Genomic DNA, 22,458 nt, shown 5'->3' with positions numbered 1-22,458 from the left:
TCCATAAAGCTGAACTCAGCGTCCACTCTTCTCACAAATTCACCAATCTGAGCCACATTCGTCGCATCCTTGCTTTCATCGAAAGCCAAAGAAGAAAAGGACCCAAATGTCTAGTTTTATCCATAAGTTGGGTTTCCCCGTTCTTTGCCATTTCTTCGATGCGTCTGCAAACTGTTCTCCGTGAAAAAGGAGCTATTTCCAAAACCGGAACAGTCCCTAGACATAATATTGTTATGGCAGAAACAAAAAATTATTTCACAAATTCTCCACGCTAAGGCGAGGCACTGTGATAGCTCACTCTAATTGCACAATCGTTATGGATGACATGGTTCTCTTCCTGTGGATACGTTACGAGGAACAGGTAAAATCGAGAGCAAAACAATATAATTGGTTCAAATGGCTCTGAGCACTATGGGACTTAACACCTGAAGTCATCAGTCCCCTAGAACGTAGAACTACTTAAACCTAACTAACCTAAGGACATCACAAACATCCATGCCCGAGGCGGGATTCTAACCTGCGACCGTAGCGATCACGCGGTTCCAGACTGAAGCGCCTGGAACCGCTCGGCCACACAGGTCGGAAAGCCATATAAGTCTCTATAAATAATAATAGCAACATTTTGAGGAAATGATGTATATCTATATGAACTATCTTCATTCTCTCTTTCCTGTTTTAGCGCCAAAAGTCTTGCCTTCCATTCCTCAGTATGCAAAGTGATCACAAATTTCTCATGCAGGAGTAGAGAATGTTGCTTCACATCGTCCGTCTTCCAAGCTGTTAAAATAGCATCACAAAGAAGACAGAGGGCCGGTATGTTATCCAGTAAGAAAGTAGTCTTCTTCCCAGTGTGGACTGAAGCGTATGGATTAGACAGCTTTCCTTTTTGAGGATCGTAATTCCTCAGCCATTTTCCTGTCACTAATTTTGTTCCACCGTGAACACCAAAGGGACTTCCACACGATAACACTAATGAAAGGAAGTAAACAGGCCTGTCAAGCTGCTTGCGCATCAGTAACAAATGGGTCGTGTTAGCGGAGGGGCGGAGGGGGAAGTTCTGGCTGACAGCACTCGCGGGGAAACAGTGAGGGCACTCGCGGCCGCCCGCAACCGTAATAGCGCATTTGCCCATACCTCATCTACGTGTCTAAAGGATACACAGGAGTTCTCAGTTTCATTACGACAATCGTCTAAGGGTCATATCCCATGGTGGAACAACCTTCGTTGGAAGCCAAATGTCCACTGATGCTTGCCGGCGATGCTAGCCATCGTTTAGTATTTGCAGGCCCCAGGGCAATGAGATTTCATTGAACTAGCAGGGTCTGCTAACGATGTGTGCAGCATACAACCTACCTCAGTAAATTGAAAAAGTGACTTCCAACATGAGAACCGTAAGAATTAATGTCTCTAAGCAGAGAAGCGAAACTTTAGTTGGCTCGGACTGCGCGTTACTTGCGGGCAGATGACTGGACGATAGGCAACACACTTTGCATACGCACGTCACCATGTGCCTAAGCTCCAGAGCGTCTCAGGAGTGCAGCCGGTCTTAACGACTCCTAGCGTTTCGGGAAGCATCAGTGATTATTTTTTCGCTAACAAAATTTATTACGTAGGATGTGGTCTATCACTGACAGAGGTTTGTCGTAAGGACTTCGGAGTAGTATCAGTTCTCTATACTAAGCGAACGGTTTCATATTTACATTTTCTGAGCAGCTGAAGAATATTTTCACTCTGTACATTCTATGGCGAATGACCTTGCCGCAGTGGTAACAATGGTTCGACCCAGGGCACCGAAATTAAATGCTATTGGGCTTGGCTAGCACTTGGTTGGGTGACCGTTAAGCACTGGGTAGCGCTGTTGGCAAGCGGGGTGGTCTCAGCCCTTGTGCGACCAGTTGAGGCGCTACTTGATTGAGAAGTAACAGCTCCGGTCACGAAAACTGACAACGGCCGGGAGAGCGTTGCCAGTGCTGATCACAAGCGTCTCCAATCCGCACTCAGAAACGCCAATCGGCAACGATGACCATTCCCCTTCACCAGAACTGACTGTTTGAGGTCACTGCCAACTATAGCGCAATCGAAAGCGTATAAACGGGCTAAAGTGCAACAACTGAGTGACCAATTCAGTTCAGGGAAACACCAACATGCCAACTGTGTTACGCAGTACAGAGGTGATCGTCCTTACGTCACAAGTGCAGGATCACTACCGTTTGGCTCCTCAGATTCTACGTCCTTGCATTCCTACGACTTTTGAAGTACCTTGCTCAGCCAATTACAGAAGGATCTACAGTTTAATATGTACTCTGAGCACGGGGCTGGTCAGAATTATTCTTGTCAGTACATGTTGGCAGAGGTGAAACACAAATTCATAGTACAAAGTGAGGACAGAATATCACATGTATCCATAGTCAGTTTCTTAACACTGAACCACGGAGCCACAACGTCGTCGCAACTGTTGACTGGCGGTAGACTTTGCAGTGTACTACGTCAAGATACTAGTATAAAGAAAACTACTTGGAGTGTTATACCGAGTGCAAACGTTAACTGTTTACAGCGCACAGCAGTGTTGCAGGGGAATAGGAGGCAAAATGTTTTGTACGAGACACTTGTGGTCTTTCAAGTCATGTTCAAATGTGTGTGAATTCCTGCTGAGGTCATCGGTCTCTAGACTTAACTAACTTATACTAAGAACAACACACACACCCATGCCCGAGGGGAGGGGCTGCGCAATCGGTGACATGGCATCTCTAACCGTCGCGGTTTCAAGTCGTGTGACAGCCTTAAGTTGGAACAGTCGCATAATGAACTACAATTTACGCTCAAGCCACAGCGCCTTCGCGCCGCGCAACGTTTTTAAATAGGTTAAAACAGGGGTAGACAGCCGTTCGGGGGAGATGGCCAACGGCTGTGGTTCTCTAATACCCGCTTTACACCGCTGCGGGTCGGCACATGGTGAATCTTCGTCGCGAGTGACACGCTGTTACTTCCCTTCTGCTTTTACTTCAACAAAAACTAAGTATTTTTCATGATTTAATTTTAATACACCTCTATATTGTATACTATGTCAACACGATTCAATTTTTTCACTATTTCGATTGTGAGTAGTTACGGAAACTTACATTTCAGGGATGTATAGGCCTATTTTCACACCTTCATGATGGTTTCTCTCGGCGTTCTGCCCGCCTCGAGCCCGGGTTCGATTCCCGGCAGGGAACTGGGTGTTTTATCTCCTTCATCATCACTGACACGCAGGTCACCGAAGTGGCGTCAACTAAGAAGACTTGCAATACGCTGGCTGGACCCAGAAAGGGATACCCCGGTCTATAAATGCTATACTATCATTTCATTCCTTTGCGTTCTCGTCCACCATGTTCGATGATGCACTATGACTATTTCTCCCTGCCGATTAGGAGAATCTACAATTCTAGTTTCTATCAGATTGCACTCAGTGTGATGAAATTGTTTAATTCGGGTTTAAATATTTGCATGATATGCATTTTATTTGAAAAATCTGTTCGCCCGTTTTGGGGAAAGACCTGCATTGCACCTGGGGCAAGCGGTAACTTTTATTCGAAAGCGCGTCATGTGTCATTCGTTATGTCTCTGAACTGCAAGCGGCAAATTTCATGTTATTCTACTGCATAATCACTGATGGTACGGTATCTGGAATCCAGCTAAGCTGCGATCCGATTTAGCACGATCACATTTACGGATTAATGATCTAGTCCCCTTACACATAGTTGAGTTGAATCAGTGCCTTGAAAAAATTTTATTTTTGCGCTATCTTTACAATGTTCTGACAAGAAAAATTTGTCTGTAATTTATTTTCCCCACCACAGACACACACACACACACACACACACACACACACACACACACACACGCAGGTGCGTCGTGCGTGGGCGCGCTCACTCACCCGCATACACTAACTTACACACAAATTAATTGAGACAGGGAGGGAGAAATAGACAGACAAGCACGTACAGTCTCAGGTGTCCTCCTTGACAATAGATTTGCTTCGTAGGTAGGGAGCATCTAACATTAAGTGCACTACGAGGCTCCCACTTGCCGTGTCATGTTCCAGGAGCATCCCACGGCCACAAGGAGCGCCACGCCAGCCGGTCGGCACTTCCACAGCACACCGCTGTTCAGCACACTCGGCAGGCAGGATCATCCTCCAGCGGCATCTGCCCCACCATCTGCCAGAACTTAGACTCGGTAAGCACCCTTTCACTGCTTCCTATATAGCAATTATACTGCGAGGATCGTGGATCGTCACTGGCATCCTCATCAACACCTAGATGTCCTAGCAAATTCTGCATCATTCAGAGACGTACAGATGTTCTGATATTTATATGGGTATTATTTGTTACGATTCGTGAATGGTAATATGTGTGTGTGTGTGTGTGTGTGTGTGTGTGTGTGTGTATGTGCGTGTGTTTGGTGCGTATTTCATTCAGCATACACTCTAACATAATTAAATTGAATGAAAACGACGCAATACGAAGGAGTTATCCGAATGGGCCGAAAACTGGTAGACGTGATGCACATGTACAGACAAGCAAATGTTAACAATCACAGAAAAATTGAATGATTTATTAGAGAAAGATTTTCGCAAATTCAGCAAGTGAATAATGATTTCATCCACCTCTGGCCATTATACAATTAATTGTTCATCTTGGCATAGAGTGACAGAGTTTCGGGATGTTCTCCTGCGGAATATCGTGTCATATTCAGTGCAGTGGACCCGTTAGCTGATTGTAGATCCCTGACCATAACCATCGAAACGTTGCTAATTGCGGGGAGATCCGGCGACCTTGCTGGCTAAGGTAGTGTTTAGCAACAAGAAGACAAGTAGCAGAAACTCTCACCGCGAGCGGGCAGGCATTGCTGAAATGTTGTAAGTTCAGGGTGGCTTGAAATGAATGGCAACAAAACGGGGCGTAGAATATCATCAGCGTACCCGGTGTTCTGTAAGGGTGGCGCTGATGACAACCAAAGGGGTCTGTTACAAAAATTACATCGTTGATTATTACTCCTGGTTGTCGGACCGTATTGTGGGCGACAGTCAGCTTGGTATCTCATCGCTGTCCGGGTTGTCTCCAGACAGGTCTTCGGCCTGGAGTGTCACTGGCTTTATTGTCTTCAGTGATGAGTTGTGCCTCGATATGAGTCTCAATTACTGGAGAAGACGTGGCTGGGAACTCCCAGACAGCGTTGGGATGTCTATGTGACAGATTTCAGAAGGGCCAGCGGAGGTGGACCTACGCATTATTGACTTGCTGAAATTGTGAAGGTCTTTCTCTTGAATAAATATTCACTGAATAATCATCCAGTTTTTCTCAATTTTTTTCAGCCCTCGATATATAATATCTGAATACAATGCAAGTTACTATTTACATTCTAGTGCATTCAGCAAATACATCATGTTGCCTTTAAATACAACGCGATCTATTAATTATATTTTATTATTGATTTTATTTGATTAATCTGTCTTTATTCATGATCTATCATCTTCAGTATTTCTATCACATCAGCACCACCACTACAGCAGTTTTAATCATTATCATCACCATCATCACCAAGTTTACGAAACTTCTGGAGAAGGGCTCACTTATCCCTTCTCATCAATTACAGTCTTCAGGTATAAGTATCCTTGTTGCTCCAGCATATTCTCTGACCTGTCTTCCTTCTATCTTCCTCTTGGTTTCTTCTTGCATCCAGATATCCAGCAAGGAACTTCTTTGGTTTAACCAGCATTTATTCGCCTGGCTTTAACAGTCTGACACATCTTTATTTCTTTTCCGCTACTGTCATAAATGTTTCTTCTACTATAGTCCACATACACTTGCTTATTTTTGTGTTTTCACCCCGGTAATTACTAACATGCATCTCCACTGCTTGGTGAAGAACATTTATATTTTAGTGGTTTTCTCTTGGAAATTCCATGTCTCGCTTTCACCTCTCAAATCTGCTGTCAGCCATGATTTTTTCATATACTTGTGAATTTATATTCTTTATTTATGTGCCCATAGAATCCTTACTAACTTTATCTACATTAAAAGCATGTAAAATCAGTCTTTTCAATTACTAATATATGCGTTTCGTTTCGTTGATTTAAAACATAATTAGTGGTCTAGAGTGAAATGTATTTACAATTGTTTGTTGGTTCCTGACAAATAAAAAAATCTTATCTCAGTACCTTTTGCAACGAACTTTCTTAAATTAAGAGAATCAAACTAAAATTTTAATTTCTTTTCATACCACTAACGATATTTTAAATCCTTAAAAAGAAGTGCGTATGGTGATATCAATACACTTTTTTTCGAAAGACTAGCTTTTAACACTTTAAAAAGTAGGAAGTTTAAATTACTAAAAGAACTTCAGGCCAATATCATACCTATGTTTATTTCTCTTCCTGTCCATTCAATGGTCTTCTTTTGAGTCCCTAAAGATACAGTACAAATTCATCAGTTTCGCTAGTTTCGTAGTTAATTAATGTAACTCATTTTCACTCGTACTTTCAAAGTTACGTTACTAAGCCCTTCCATTCGTTCTCTAATTATATCGGTACAGAAGGACAACACTAAAACGGATCAAATGTGTTTCATTAATACGTACTTCTCCGTTTTTCCAGTTCAGGAATGTGAAAGCTTCCAACAGAACAGCTGAGAACAATTTTGGTGATTAGTGATCGCACTCTCTGACGTCTCTCAAAATTTGGAATTTATCATTGTCCTGATGAAATAAACTCAACCAAAAACATATATTGAATCGAAACCTGGTTCTTCAACAAGATTCCAGAATTTATTTTAATAAAACTCACTCATAAACTTACTGTAATGCTGTAAATCACACTTAAAATAGTAAATAGTACCTATTTTTGTGCCCTATAACTTCGTGCAACGCTAACACACTTCCATTGAACTATGTTCATCACTAAAGTCGTATTGTTTTTGTAGCTGACTAAAATATAATTTGCTTTCTATGTTGCTGTTAATGACTGAGGTTAATATCTTATACATTACAAATGGAACACTGGGAAGTCGCTAATTATTTGTCTCGTCTGACCCATTCCTTGTGAAGGAAATTAATTACAGACTGCTCTAGATTTGTATAAATCTCTTCTTTAGCAAACACTCTGCGAATAATTTCGCAGGATAGTTTTTTTATACCTTTCTATTAACAATATCCATTTGTGTTAAAACATCATCATCTGCAGGATCTTCTCTTTCTTCACGGTGTTACTTATCTGGAATGACATTAGTTGTATGTAGTTTTTGTTCAGCTCTTGATCTGTAAAAACATTTAAAGAAATATTTTAATGCTTGTACAACTTTCTCTGTGTTCTTGGTTACTGTACCATTTACCATCATGACTGATAAAATATACTATTTATCCAAAATTACATTTCGCTTTACCTTCCTTGTTTGTTATACTATACAAAGTTGTTTCCTGTATTAATTTTTATTATATCTTGTCACGTCTTCTAGAAGACGTTTCAAAAAAGATTTATTTTCTATCGTCTACATAATTTCCTTTGCTTGAAATCGTAGTTCTTCTTGTTTGCCACTGTTTCCTTCCTCCATATCTGCATTATCTTTTGCTTTCTCTATAAATACTTTTCTTCAATATTTATCCCTTTCGTCTGTACTGAATTTAATATGGTATTCTTTCTTATTCATACACAAATTCTCACACCCTACATTTCTGACACATTGCTTAACACATCTGTTGCTGTGTCCCATTATATCTATTTTTACTCTACAGCTTGTGAGTTTAAGAACATTAAAAATTCTGGAATTGTTTCGCACATCACTTCATGTAAAATTTGTTTATTATTTTATTAAATACAATATTTCTCGTTTCAGTTTTATTTGTTCCTTGCCAAATCAGTTTTCCATTTTTTTTCTTCTACAAGAATGTATTATTGATGGCCACTTCCAACCCTCTGTGACTTGGACATACTCTTAACGCCGTGGATCTCGGAATATTCACTCCGTAACGATTATGTAAATGGAATTTCCCATGTGTCTAGCTCCAACTACTATTCTGCGTACGAAGTCTGTCAATTCCTGCCGTGCGGCCATAGTCTCGTTGGACACCTTTTCAGGTGATCAGCTGAGCACAAACGACAGCTCCGCCAGTAAACTGCCCTTATATACCGTGTGTATATGATACTACCGCCATCTTTATATGCTCATATCGCTGTCTCATGACTTTTGTCACCGCAGTGTAACCTTAGAGTCAGCTCTTTATTCATTCTATCTTCATGCACCTCACCCGAGATACTATTGTAAATGAACATTTACTCATTTTTTAGACTCTGCTTTGCGCCCTGAGACCAGTTACTGTACTAACCTGTCGCTTACGACCTTTTTTTACGGCCACTGATCTTAGCTGTCTTGCATGTTTGCAAATAGCACACCATTCCATATAAACAGTGCACAGTTTGCGTTCATACAGCATCAAATCAGGCGACTTAAACACGATGTGGTCACGTACAAACTCTATAGCTTCTTCCTGTCAATCTGTCAGCTGCTGACTCCCATTCCACTTACCACCTACACACCACTTCAATGTAATGATTACGTCAGCGGTGAAAGGTCACAATAGCGGTTGCTACCAGCTGTACCTAATTTACTGTGCTTCAAAGCTATAATGTGATCTTTTAAAGGGGTTGACTAATAATCTGTCGCCTGGAGTTGGAACTACTGCGTTACATAAGTTTTTGGAAACCGTCGTTTGTGTTAAGACGGATTTGAAGAAGTACTGGAGAAAAATCTGTTAAGAAATTTACATTATAGCGCTATCTTATATGGCTCGTCGAACTAAGAGAAGGTGAACAAAATTTAACAATGAATGTAAAGTGCATCGGAGGAAAGCATGATGCAGTAGAACTGAAGAGTCACAATTACAAGTAAATGAATATGAAATGAAGAAAGAAATTACTCAGCTACTGGAACAGCAATAGCGAGGACATTTGAAGAGATTTCAGATGAAAGACTGAGCAAAATTATCACAAAATAGATTCAGCCCGAAGGAGAAAAGAAAACTCGGAGACAAGAAAATGTTGAGCATAACTTACAGCGGAAACTGTGATTATAAATCACATATACATCCATTCCTAAACATCTCGCTCAGTTTTCTAAAACCTCATGGTATTCACTGCACTGCGTTGAAAGGCAAAAGGTAAAATTTATTGTGATAAGTAAACTGGATTCGTATTACTACTAACTTAATTTTCTGGTTGTTATTGGCAAATTTTTATAAAGGAAGGAAATTCCTTACACAATATTATCGCGTATGAAGACAGATCATCCTAGACGGGTTGTATTAATCGTAGGGGACAGAGATATTAGGAGAAATAGTTAACACTAAAAGTGGTAGGCTACTAATAACACTAACAAACACATTCGGTCTTTTCGGTCGTTATTTACATCACGCTTAAATTTCGATTTCTTGTGCCGTTAACACAGAATCAAAAGTAAAATAACATTGCCCTAATTCTGATGCATCCAATAAATTGTGTTTGAAAACACCTTTTTAAACGCCAGTCATCGAAACTTGTACTTTTGTTCAAAATAAACGTTGCTGCTGGACCAATTTTGTTATCATTTGGTAAGAAATGATTATGCCAAATGAGATTTTATTGCTTCAGACATTACAATAATATATTTCTTTCATGCATCTTCTTCTTCTTCTTTTTCACTTTACGTATTAGGCAAACACCCTGATACTCCATCCCTCTATGATCTTCCTACATTTCTTCTTCCACAGCATTTATAACTGAGAGCCCTTTTCGGGAATCTTTCTCCTCTCATATGGTTTACATTTTCCTCCCATTTTCCTTTGTTTTCCTTTATTTTTATTTGAATTACATGACACTAAATCTTTCCTTTTATTCTCATTTCTTTTTGGATCTTCCATTGTACATCCTTCCACTCTTCTTAGAAATCTCATTTCTTGAGCCTGCATTCTACTTTTCTGCCTTCTTGTTGCCCAAGCGTCACCTTCATAAATGAGAGTTGATACTGAAATTTTTTAATAAGATTCCAGATGGGTTCCTCGCCAGGCTTTATTCTGCAAACTTTTTGCAGTATTTGCACATATGAAATTAGATTTATTTAATTCTTGGTCCACGCCCCGGTTACTTTCGTAAGTGATGTCGCATCCTAGATATTTAAAATGTTTTACTTGTCAGAAAATTTTATTATTCAAGACTATTTTAGATATAACTGGTTGCCTTCCCTGAATGCCATCACTTTCATTTTATCTACCGACAATGGTAGGCTGTCATCTGGGGCTATCCGCTGCGGCTCATCCACTCCTATCTTAAGGTCATCTCCATTTTCTGTAATCAGAGTCAGGTGACCCTCATATTAAATTTCATTTAGTCTAGTCACACGATGTAAAACAACTAAATTTAACTTCAAAATTTTCCATTTGCCGGTAACCTGACTGTTCTCTAGGTATTAGTCTTCCCATGATGTTTTCAGTTCTTGAATTGAGGATTTCGGTATATAGTTTAAAGGAGGAGACTTATACTTTGATGATTACTACATCTGATTTAATCGCCCTTTTTAAAGATTGTAGCTTCTTATTTCGCCAGCATTAATGAAAGATGGGAAGAAGCCTTTCATGACTTCATATTTAATGAATGATAACATACGTCTGCCTTTGTAAATAAATTATGTGTCAGAACGTTTCATAAGCGACTCTGTTGCCTGGATATATCATGGAAGCGTATTCTTTAACTCACTATCGGACTCAATGGTTAATCTATTCAGAAATTTGCTTGTTAGTGAAAATCGAAATACGTCGCTCTCATACTTCGTCCCAAGCAATTAAAAGCCTACATTTGTGCCCAAGAAAAACTAGGTGATAGAAACAGTTTTCGTGTGGAACTGTCTCTGCTATTTTGAAGGTATTAGAAGTTTCGCCAAGCGAGGTGGTGCAGTACTAGCACAGTTGACTCATATTAAGGAGAGCCCTAGTTCAAATCCCCGTCCAGCCATCCAGGCTGAGGCTTTCCCATAGAGTTTCTAAGTCATTTAAGGCAAATACCAGGATGGGTCTCCCATCTCTTGAAATGGGCATAGCCGGTTTGCTTCCTCACCTTCCCTAGCCCGAGCTTGTGCCTGTCTCAAATGGCCTTATCACCGACGGGAATATTAATCCACGTCTACATCTACGTCTACACTGATTAGCCAAAACATTTTCATCACTGGCCACCGCGATGATAGTTGCTGCCTAGTGGTGTTGCGAGAACGTGACGCAGTAACAAATGTATTTAACCGGAGTAGACGCGGACGGCGCAGCACCATAGAGATTATATAGGCTGCAAATGGGGAAATCCTTTGAAGTAAGCGACTCTAACAAAGGGCGGATTATTATTATTATTATTGCACAGAACCTGTGAACGAGTATGTCGAAGACGGTGAAGCTGGTCGAATGTTTACGTGGTAATGTCGTGAGCATCTATGGAAAGAAGTAGAACGACAGTGAAACTACCACCAGGCGCTAAATGGTTGGACTTCACCGACCTTCACAGAACGTGGGGTTCGGAGGCTTGTCTGCTTTGTTAAGCAGAACAGATGGCGATCAGTGGCACCACAATGCTGCTACGTGCACAACTGTTTCGTACATTATTGAACATGCAGCTCCTCTGCAGACCACGCCTACGTGTTCACATGTTGACCCAACGACATCGCCAGTTGCGATTGCAGTGTTCATGAGACCATCTGGATTCGTCCGTCGATCAATGGAAACGTGTCGTCTCTTCGTGCGAATCGCATTTTTGCTGTCCTAGGTCAATGGTCATCTCCCAAACGATTTCATAGAGTGGAAATGTGCAGCGCGCCACGGACGCAGGCTGGTGGGAGCAGTAATATGCTGTGGGAAACATTGTCCTGCGCTTCCATGCGACCTGTTGTAGTTACTGAAGAAACGCTGTCAGCAGCGAACCACTTGCATCTCTTCATGCTTGATATCTTCCCCGAGGCCGATGTAATTCTTCAGCAGCATAACTGTCGGTGTCTCGGAGGCAGAACGGTGCTACAACGGTTTGAGGAGCGTTATAGTGAATTCACGTTGACGTCTCCGTGACCAAATTCGCCTGATGTCAATCCTACAAATCCATCTGAGTCGCCATCGAGAGCTATCACCGCTTACGCAAATCAGCGGTCCGTTGTCTACACGAATCATGTGATCTTTTGCGTAGAAATCTAATGCCACATAACTCCCCAAACCTGCCAAAAACTGTCGGATTCCTAATATGCGGAATCAGTGACCTATTTCGTTCTATAGATAGACTAACAAGCTATAAAGCAAGCGGTCATAATGTGTGGCTCATCAGTGTACTTGCATATTTCACAAGCCGTCGCATGATACTCGGTGGAGGTTACCATGTACCACTACCAGTCATTTCCTTTCCTGAGTGAGGGGAAAAACGACTGTCTGTATGTCTCTGCGCGAGTCCTAATCTCTCTAATCTTGTATGTAGGTTGGTGGCAATAGAATCGTTCCGTAGTCACCATCAATGCCATTTCTCTGTATTTCCTAAATATGTTCCTGACAAAGAACGTCGCCTTCTCTGCAGTGAATCCCATTCGGGTTCCCGAAGCATCCCTGTAACACTTGCATGTTGTTCAAAACTACTGGTAACAAATTTAGCAGTCCGTCTTTCAATAGCTTTGATATCTTCCAGTAATCCCACGTGATGCGGTTCTCAGACACTCAAACAGTACTCAGCAACGTGTCGCACTAATGTCCTACACGCGGTCTCCTTCACTGAAGAACCACACTTTTCTAAAATTCTCCCAATAAAACGAAGTCGACCATGCACCTTCCCTACAACAATCCTTAAAGACTTTTTCAATTTCATGTCGCTTTGCAACGTTACGCCTCGATATTTAATCGAAGAGACTGTGTCAAGCAGCACACTATTAATGCTGTACTCTAACCTTATGGGTTTGTTTTTACAACTCAATCACATTACCTTAGATTTTTCTACATTTAGCTGCCATTCATCACGTGCAAATAGAAATTTGGTCTAAGTTAACTTGTACCCTCCTGTAGTCACTCAAGCACGACACCTTCCCATACACCATAGCATAGCAACAAGCAACTGCAGTCTGCTGCTTCCCTGTCCGTCAAAACTGTTATGTATACAGAATATAACAGCGGTCGCATAACACTTCCCTGGGGCGCTCCTGACGGTACTCTTGTCTCTGATTAACACTCGCTGTCGAGGACAACGTACTGAGTTCTGTTACTTAGCAAGTCTTCCGTCCTTTGCGCGAAGATGATTCCGGTCTCAGGTGGATTGTCAGTGCCAGGAGGTAATCTAAACATTCAACATGTGTGATCAGAGATGGCAACATATTGCACGAGACCTAAAAATTATGATTTTAACTCAATACCATTCTTGTGTACAAAAGAAAAAGACTGCTTAAATATACGTGTGCTCAGCTAAACGGCCTTTGTGATGTTACAGTTCCTTCCCGGCCTCGGAAGCTCGTCTCAGAGCTCATCCTCGGGCAGCTCAGCAGGTTCCACTGGTGAGTCTGGAACCAGTTCACAAACTTCCAGTGACAGCCAAGGCGGATCTACAACTGGTTCGGAAGAATCTTCCACTTCTTCGTAGAGTTCCAGTGGAACCCCAGGAAAATCTTCAGATCACTTTAATCCGTCGTAATATATTTGAACCATCTCGCTTTCAGATCGGAAGCTTTGGACATTGAAACAGGCCACGTAAATCTAAAAACTAGTGTAGTTCTCTTTCTACAGCTCGGCTCGTCTGCACTCCTATCTATCTTATAGGTTCTTAGTGACAATGATCAGAGTGCACACACAATGGAAACCCTACGCAGACCCAAGCAAAACTAACCATTTCGATTTTCTTTCTCAAGCGTACTGTTAGCAGTCACAGAGGAACTATAAAATATTATTAATTGTAGCATCTAAATAGTCAATTATTTACGCGTCTGATGATTATGTTCGTGAATGTTATTATAATATGGGTTTTTGAAAACTGTAGTTTAAATACATGTGGAGTTTTAACCATTGAAATAAATAGCTTACTAATGCATAAAAAGTTTATTTCATTTCCACATAACAGTGACCTATGAACACGATCATGTAACGATTTTTTTTTTTCTCGATATTCTTCACTGATGCTCTCCTTTCGTGAATCGTAAACCTCATTCATTGATTTTATTTGACTTATGTTAATGGGTTATACATTCAGGGGAGTGAGGATGAAAACACAATACCACAATTTTGATGTGTTCGTGTTTGCGTTCTTAACGTATTCTCAGGTGATAATAGCAGACCACTGAGAAACGTATGAAATGCTACGTCGGGCGTATGCTCATACGTACAGATTTACGGTCGAAATTACTCATATTTCAAGAACTGTTTTGTGTGTTTCGTACAGCTGACGCAGTAAAGATAAATGTATCAGCTGAAACTAACGACGTCCAACGAACACAGCTATTTCTCCAGATGCTGCCATCAGAGATCCATTCATTCAAATTCACACAAAAGGATATAGCACTCCGATATGATACCTATCTCCAACTCTCTCCTCTATATCTCCGTTCACCAACACATACAATTCCCACATACTGGATCACCAATATCCTAAGATCTTGCCCTTGAGTATACACTTAGGAAATCAGGCACGTGTTACAAATTACTTAAGATAAACTTTCACTTCATCCCGAAAGCCTGCTTAATATCACATAATTTCAAATGTAGTATTATACACTTGATCATAAGCTAAACTCTAATTTTCGTGATGCAAGGGATGGATTGAAGATAATTCCGTGTTTAAAATCGCTTGCAGATATCTCCTCATATTGTGGGCGTTATGTGATCCCTTATGATTATTGCTTCGCTCCTTTTGGGCACACGAGTATAATGGACGCCATTAACAATAAATTTCCCATGTAACGTAAAAATAGACTGTACTACCTGACGCCTGACACATATGAAGTACAAATGATTACGTCATAGGTTCCAGTTAAAATAATCTTTGGAAACGTTTGCACGAAGATCCGGGTTCATAAATACACATTGATGAATAAGCAAGAAATGGGTGTACGACAGCTCGATCGATTTGTCATCAGATAGGCACACAACTATTACACCATACGAATACTTGGAATGCCCATATGGACGTGAGTGAAATATATCCACATTAATATGTTGAACCGGTTCAATCAAACAACAATAATGAGACTTAATTTACCTAGGTCACATACGAAGATGGGCAATTTATAGGTGAAACGCAAATTACACCAAGTCATATATAGGTCCAATCGTATATACATCCATACTCTTTTACCCTCGACGGCAATCCACAGGATTTTCTTAGGTAAATTTAATTTTACATTTTTCTTAATGGAGAGAGAGAAGAACGAAAGCCAACAAAGATTCAAAACCCTCTTGTTACGACGTCTTTGTGTCATTATGATGACTATGGAAGAGATAATTACTGTGACAAGCTTCCCAGATTTAACTCAAGTGGTAGCACATAGCCCCTGTGGGGTGGGATAAGACGTTTTAGTAAGTAAACATAACTGCCACCGTTCTGGATTCTCTGGTATGATTAATAATTTATATCTTTGGCTGGTGGTGATATTGATCTTAATTGCTACTTTTTTCAAATTTGTATGTTTTCACCAATTGTCCTTGATTTTCTATTTTCAGAATAAGGATAAGAATATATTGGCATTCAGAATAGCGCGACATGTCGCAAGCGTAATAAAATATACACATCGTGAAGCGAAGAACACATGAAACAAAGAAAAATAAGTTAGCAATACTATGTAATATTCTTATAGTATGCAATATTCGGATACCAACACAGTACTCACATAATATAGAGTAGGTTTGCTCATATAGTGAACCAGAACGAAAAAGGCTCCTACCATAGCACAAAAAAGGCGAATATGTCCTAGTCAGAGTTAGAGAAGTAAAAGAAAGAAACTAGCTTTTCGACTTATCTGGTATACACAAAGACATTTAAATCAAAACATCTCGACATATTCAAGTTTCAACCCTAAATAAGAAATAACCTTTATTACACGAAAAATCCCATAACCATGCCCCGCAATATAGTAATATGATACGTGATGCCATGTTGTGCACCATGACATAGCCATCATGTCATCCAACAGGGCATTTGTCATGTCGTGCAATACAACGCAATGTGTTATTAAAGTTTAGGACTCATGCACTCCCATTCTCAGATAGTTTATATTATAGATGAGTCCCCACTCTCAGATACTTCCGATTGTACATTCAGCCCATACTCATGCTTCTATTTGTTCCTACGTCCCTTAGCATAATCTAACAAAGGATATGTTTGGGGAGAAACGGTCCCCTCGGGGAGATATCAGACCTACTCCCTCCTTTCCCAGAAACCAAAAACTGTTTTAGCGTCCTCCTAGATGGAAATTCACTTCCAGAAATTTTAGCCTGCCAGTAAAACTTTTTTGAGCTATTACATGTTGCTCTTCAGCCATATGATGTTATATACTCATTTTGTTTCTTATGGCTGGTGAATTTGCTGGCTTTTGGACACAGGATCAGGGAATTTAGCCTATAAATTGCAAGGCGCAGACGTGCTAATGCCTTGCAGCTAAGAGGAGGAGGAGGAGGAGGAGGAGATCAGTGTTTAACGTCCCATCGACAACGAGGTCATTAGAGACGGGGCACAAGCTCGGGTTAGGGAAGGATGGGGAAGGAAATCGGCCGTGCCCTTTCAAAGGAACCATCCCGGCATTTGCCTGAAGTGATATAGGGAAATCACGGAAAACCTAAATCAGGATGGCCGGACGCGGGATTGAACCGTCGTCCTTCCGAATGCGAGTCCAGTGTGCTAACCACTGCGCCACCTCGCTCGGTCCTTGCAGCTAAGAGAGCTCACTGCAGGGGGAGTTAGAATTAACTCAAAAACATGTCAAGATGTTTTGATTTATTTGTCTTTCATGATATCAGATAAGTCGAAACGCTGGTTCCGTTCTTTTACATTCCTACCTCTGCACAGGATATATTCTCATTTTTTGTGCTGTGATAGGAGTATATGTAGATTTTGCTTTGCAAGTTAAGACCGAATGAAGCTCTATTCTTAAAAGCGAGTTCCCCATTTTACCATAAGAATGTACTCTTTTATTTCTTTTATTCACTGTAGTGGGTTTCCGCGCATTCAGTTTACGTAAGAACGAATTTTAAATGCCTTATTTAGCTTGACTTCAGACCATCGTATCTCGGCAACGGATTAAGGTTATTGCATACTAAAAATTACGTTTTGCTTATATCTATTTATCTATTCTTGTGCGAAACGTGTACTGATTCGTACAAGTCTAAAGAATAGAAGTGACGCGCTTCAGAAACCTCCCAGAGAAACATGTTTTTCCCAGGTAAAATCTGAACAGTGCAGATGCAACTGGTGCCATTAGCTGAGCATTGATTTCAGCCCAATTAAAAAGATTGGAAAAGGAATTGATCGGTTCACAGAATTTGTCTTGGTGCTAGTTCCGGTTCGTCGTTAAATCGTTGCTTAATATACTGTAACATAGCTACAGTAAGATAGATGTCCCAATGGCTAAGCAAATGGCCTCTGGTCCACGCTAGACCAAAAATATTTTATGCCTTGTTTATATCTCAAATTGAAACCAGCAACAAGACTCCCTCCTCCGCAAACCGTGATCCTGCCGCGACGTTTTCAGAGATATTTTTTACTTTCCTTGGAATAAGACTCTGCCTACACTAATCACACATTACAACAAGTTTTTATATAAAAGTAACACGGGATTCTGTCAGCAGTGGGTAATCATTTGATGCCACTCCACCACACGCCTTATCGTGTGGAAAACCAAGGAAAACCGTAAGCTGAGACTTCAAATTCAAGCGACTTTTTGTCCACATTTATTTCGTCTTCCCCTCTAAAACAGATTAGGGGAGTATTATATTGCTTTTCGTTTGAATGACTATAAAATACAATTTTATTATTTTGTGAGTGGAGGATATGAACTTACACAGGTTGAAACGCCAACCTGATAAGAAAGGGAAATTATTCTTGTATCTAGTCATTTTGATGAGACGACAGATCACAATGTAGGTAGGTAGTAGCTTCCAGTCAAGGCTGTGACATCTTGGTTCGCTGATATTACCCTCGAAAAGGTTACACTGCAGCTCTAGAAATCGCCATCCAGCACACGAGGCGAGAACAGTATTTGAAATCTTCTTATAAGAAATTTTAAAAAATATGTACAGGAAACATCTTATTGAAAAGGAGACAGTATTTATATTTCAAAATTCTTTAAACGGGAGGCAGACGCACTCATTCTCCACAAATCCATCTTATTCTAATATCAACTGGAATCGTCAGGATTCAGGGAAGAAGCAGTCTTCACTAAAAATCGTCTTCCACAGTGGTATGAATAGTTTCTTTTGCTACCAGGAGCAGTTGGCTGTTCATCATATTACGACTAACAGCGCGGGCGTCCTTGCTGCTTGTTAATACCAATTTTTACGAATAAATATTTACAAAGCGAGGGTGTTCCCCTCATCCATTTTAACATCAACGATGTAGACTGAGATTTTCACTCTGCAGTGGAGTGTGCACTCATATGAAACTTCCTGAAAGTTTAAAATTGTGTGCCGGGCCTAGACTCGAACTCGGAACCTTTGCCTTTCGCGGGCAATTGCTCAACCACCTAAGCTACCCATGCACGACTCACGCCCCGCCCTCACAGCTTTACTTCTGCCAGTACCTCGTCTCCTACCTTCCAAACTTTACAGATGCTTTCCTGCGAAACTTGTAGAACTAGCACTCTTAGAAGAAAGGATATTGCGGAGACATGGCAAAGGTCCTGAGTTCGAGTCTCGGTCCGGCACACAGTTTTAATCTGTCAATAAATTTCATCATCGATGTAGTCTGGCAAGTTTGATATCGGCTCCAAGGTGATTGCAAACAGTAGATCTACGTACTTATCAATGTTTACCAGTGCAATATCTAAACGTGCTCTTCATGGCTCATTGAATTCCGCTCACAGATAATTCGGCACTTTGTTATTGTTGTTGTGGTCTTCAGTCCTGAGACTGGTTTGATGCAGCTCTCCATGCTACTCTCTCCTGTGCAAGCTTCTTCATCTCCCAATACCTACCGAAACCTAATTCCTTCTGAATCTGCTTAGTGTATTCATCTCTTGGTCTCCCTCTACGAATTTTACCCCCCACGCTGCCCTCCAGTACTAAATTGGTGATCCCTTGATGCCTCAGAACATGTCCCACTAACCGATTCCTTCTTCTAGTCAAGTGCCACAAGCTCTTCTTCTCCCCAATCCTATTCAATACCTCATCATTAGTTATGTGATCTACCCATCTAATCTTCAGAATTCTTCTGTAGCACCGCAATTGCAAATCTTCTATTCTCTTCTTGTCTAAACTATTTATTGACCATGTTTCACTTCTATACATGTCTACACTCCATACAAATACTTTCAGAAACGACTTCCTGACACTTAAATATATACTCGATGTTAACAAATTTCTCTTCTTCAGAAACGCTTTCCTTGTCATTGCCAGTCTACATTGTATATCCTCTCTACTTCGACCATCATCAGTTATTTTGCTCCCCAAATAGCAAAACTCCTTTACTACTTTAAGTGTCTCATTTCCTAACCTAGTTCCCTCAGCATCACCCGACTTAATTCGAGTACATTCCATTATCCTCGTTTTGCTTTGTTGATGTTCATCTTATACCCTCCTTTAAAGACCCTGCCCATTCCGTTCAGCTGCTCCTCGAAGTCCTTCGCTGTCTCTGATAGATTTACAATGTCATCGGCGAACCTCAACGTTTTTATTTCTTCTCCATGGATTTTAATACCTACTCCGAACTTTTCTTTTGTTTCTTTTACTGCTTGCTCAATATACAGATTAAATAGCATCGGGGAGAGGCTGCAACCCTGTCTCACTCCCTTCCAAACCACTGCTTCCCTTTCATGTCCCTCGACCCTTATAACTGCCATCTGATTTCTGTACAAATTTTAAATAGCCTTTCGCTCCCTGTATTTTACCCATGACACCTTTATAATTTGAAAGAGTGTGTTCCAATCAACATTGTCGAAAGCTCTCTCTAAATCGACAAATGCTAGAAATGTAGGTTTGCCTTTCCTTAATCTTTCTTCTAAGATTAGTCGTAGGGTCGGTATCGTCTCACGTGTTCCAAAATTTCTACGGAATCCAAACTGACCATCCCCGAGGTCGGCTTCTACCAGTTTTTCCATTCGTCTGTAAAGAATTCGCGTTAGTATTTTGCAGCTGTGAGTTATTAAATTGATAGTTCGGTAATTTTCACACCTATCAACAGCTGCTTTCTTTGGGATTGGAATTAGTACATTATTCTTGAAGTCTGAGGCAATTTCGCCTGTCTCATACATCTTGCTCATCAGATGGTAGAGTTTTGTCAGGACTGGCTCTCCCAAGGCCATCAGTAGTTCTAATGGAATATTGTCTACTCCCGGGGCCTTGTTACGACTCAGGTCTTTCAGTGCTGTCAAACTCGTGACGCAGTATCATATCTCCCATTTCATGTTCATCTACCTCCTCTTCCATTTCCATAATATTGTCCTCAAGAACATCGCCCCTGTATAGGCCCTCTAATACTCTTTCCACCTTTATGGCACTTATCACACAGACATACTTGCCCACAAATTACCGTCGCTGATAGAACGTAATTGACCATTAAGGAGTACGAATACAAGATGAAGATTTATTGTTCGCCTCTTCCATGCCACTAGCTATTTCGTCGAAGCTTGAATCATTATGATGGCCATTTCCGAACACAAATCTGTGGGACATCGGATATTCACAAGTCAAATTAGAGTCTCCCCACACCGCATACGAAATCAGTCCAAATATAAGAGTCAGTGATATGATATATTCTTTACCACAGTTTTTTTCACATCACCTTATGCCAATCCTACTGTGAAAACCTTTTTTCTCCGCTGCATTTGAGGACATAAGCATCTCCACATCACCTGAGGCCAATCAAGCAAGCCAGGTAATCAAAACACCAGATCAAGAGATTCATCAGGAATAACATTTTAATGTTTAACCTGCCGAGCAAGGGATGTTAGCCAGACAAGTGACTAACTACCGCATATGTTTTAAATCTTAATTAATAAATCGACTTTTGCTTCTCAGACGCTCATTGGCCTGGCGATTCTGCACATCTTTTTGTGTACAGAGCACAGGCAGTTATAGAGTACACAATACATCATTACTTATTCCCGGTCAGTCCTATCAATACTTACAAGGAGTGCTACCAAACATGCTAAAAACTTCGTAACTATCTAAAACAACAAAGTTATCAACATGAGACGTCAACTCGGAATTCCATTTACATAACGTTAACATACTAAATTTAAAGTAATTCAAAATGCTGCCAAATTGTGGCTTATATTTATATTATTTTCTGAGAAACACATTTTACACGTATTCCCAGTTCAAGAAAGTAAATAATTATAGTAATAAATTCTCTATTCAGGATCATATAAGCAACAAGAATCAGCTCGATCTACTCTTTTTTCCAACATTACTGAATATAGCTTAGACCTCAATATAATGGTTGTAATAACACAACACATATAGAACGCAAAAGTGTTCTTTCCGAAATAAGTGCGTAATAATAGCCCATTTTCAGCCTACAGTTGAAACTGTTAGTACATACGCTGTGTTGAAAAAGTCATGGAATAGTGATATACACTTATACAGTGGTGGTAATATCGCGTACACAAGGGATAAAAGCGCAGTTCATCGTCGGAGCCGCCATCTGTACTCAGATAGGTCATTTGGAAAGATTTTTGACGTGATTATAGCCGCACGACGGAGTGGTAGTTGGAGCTATACGCAAAGGGGATTCCATTTCGGAAATCATTAGGGAATTCCATGTTCCGAGATCCACAGTGTCAAGACCTTGGCGAGAATACCGAATTTCGGGATTGACTCTAGCCTCGGACAAAGCAGTGGCCGACCTTCTTCGCTTAACGATCGAGAGCAGCGGTGTTTGTGCAGAGTCGTCAGTGCTATCAGAAAAGCAATACAGAGTGAAGGAACCGTAGAAATAAACGTGGGACATACGACGAACGAATGTGATAGGACAGTGCCGCAAAATTTGGACTTAATGGGATATGGCACCAGACGACAGACGCGAGGGCCTCTCCTAACAGTACAACATAGCCTGCAGCACCTCTCCCGGATTCGTGACGACTGGAATACGGTGGCCTGGCAGAATGAGTTTCAATTTCAGCTAGTAAGAGCTGATAGTAAGCTTCGAGTGTGGCGTAGTGTCTCCATAGTCGGGTGGGCTGTGTTTACATTGAGTGGCCTGAGTCCTGGTTATGTTCGGCTACTTGGAGACCATTTTCAGCCATCCATGGA

General features: G+C 40.8%; 1 long non-coding RNA gene across 2 annotated transcripts in view; it reads left to right on the top strand.

Moving 5' to 3' along the window:
• The window catches only part of LOC126419308 (uncharacterized), a 31,864-nt gene extending 17,766 nt beyond the window's left edge, over positions 1–14,098 (top strand). For both annotated transcript variants that reach the window (XR_007575960.1, XR_007575961.1), the window contains exons 4-5: positions 4,085–4,218; positions 13,499–14,098. This is a non-coding gene — a long non-coding RNA (uncharacterized LOC126419308). The remainder of the gene's footprint in view (positions 1–4,084; positions 4,219–13,498) is intronic.
• The last annotated feature ends 8,360 nt before the right edge of the window (positions 14,099–22,458 follow it).

Source organism: Schistocerca serialis, chromosome 9 (genome assembly GCF_023864345.2).
Source record: "Schistocerca serialis cubense isolate TAMUIC-IGC-003099 chromosome 9, iqSchSeri2.2, whole genome shotgun sequence".
NCBI classification, from domain to species: Eukaryota; Metazoa; Arthropoda; class Insecta; order Orthoptera; family Acrididae; genus Schistocerca; species Schistocerca serialis.
The sequence above is the reverse complement of the archived record's forward strand: the minus strand, read 5'-3'. Positions and strand labels throughout refer to the sequence as shown.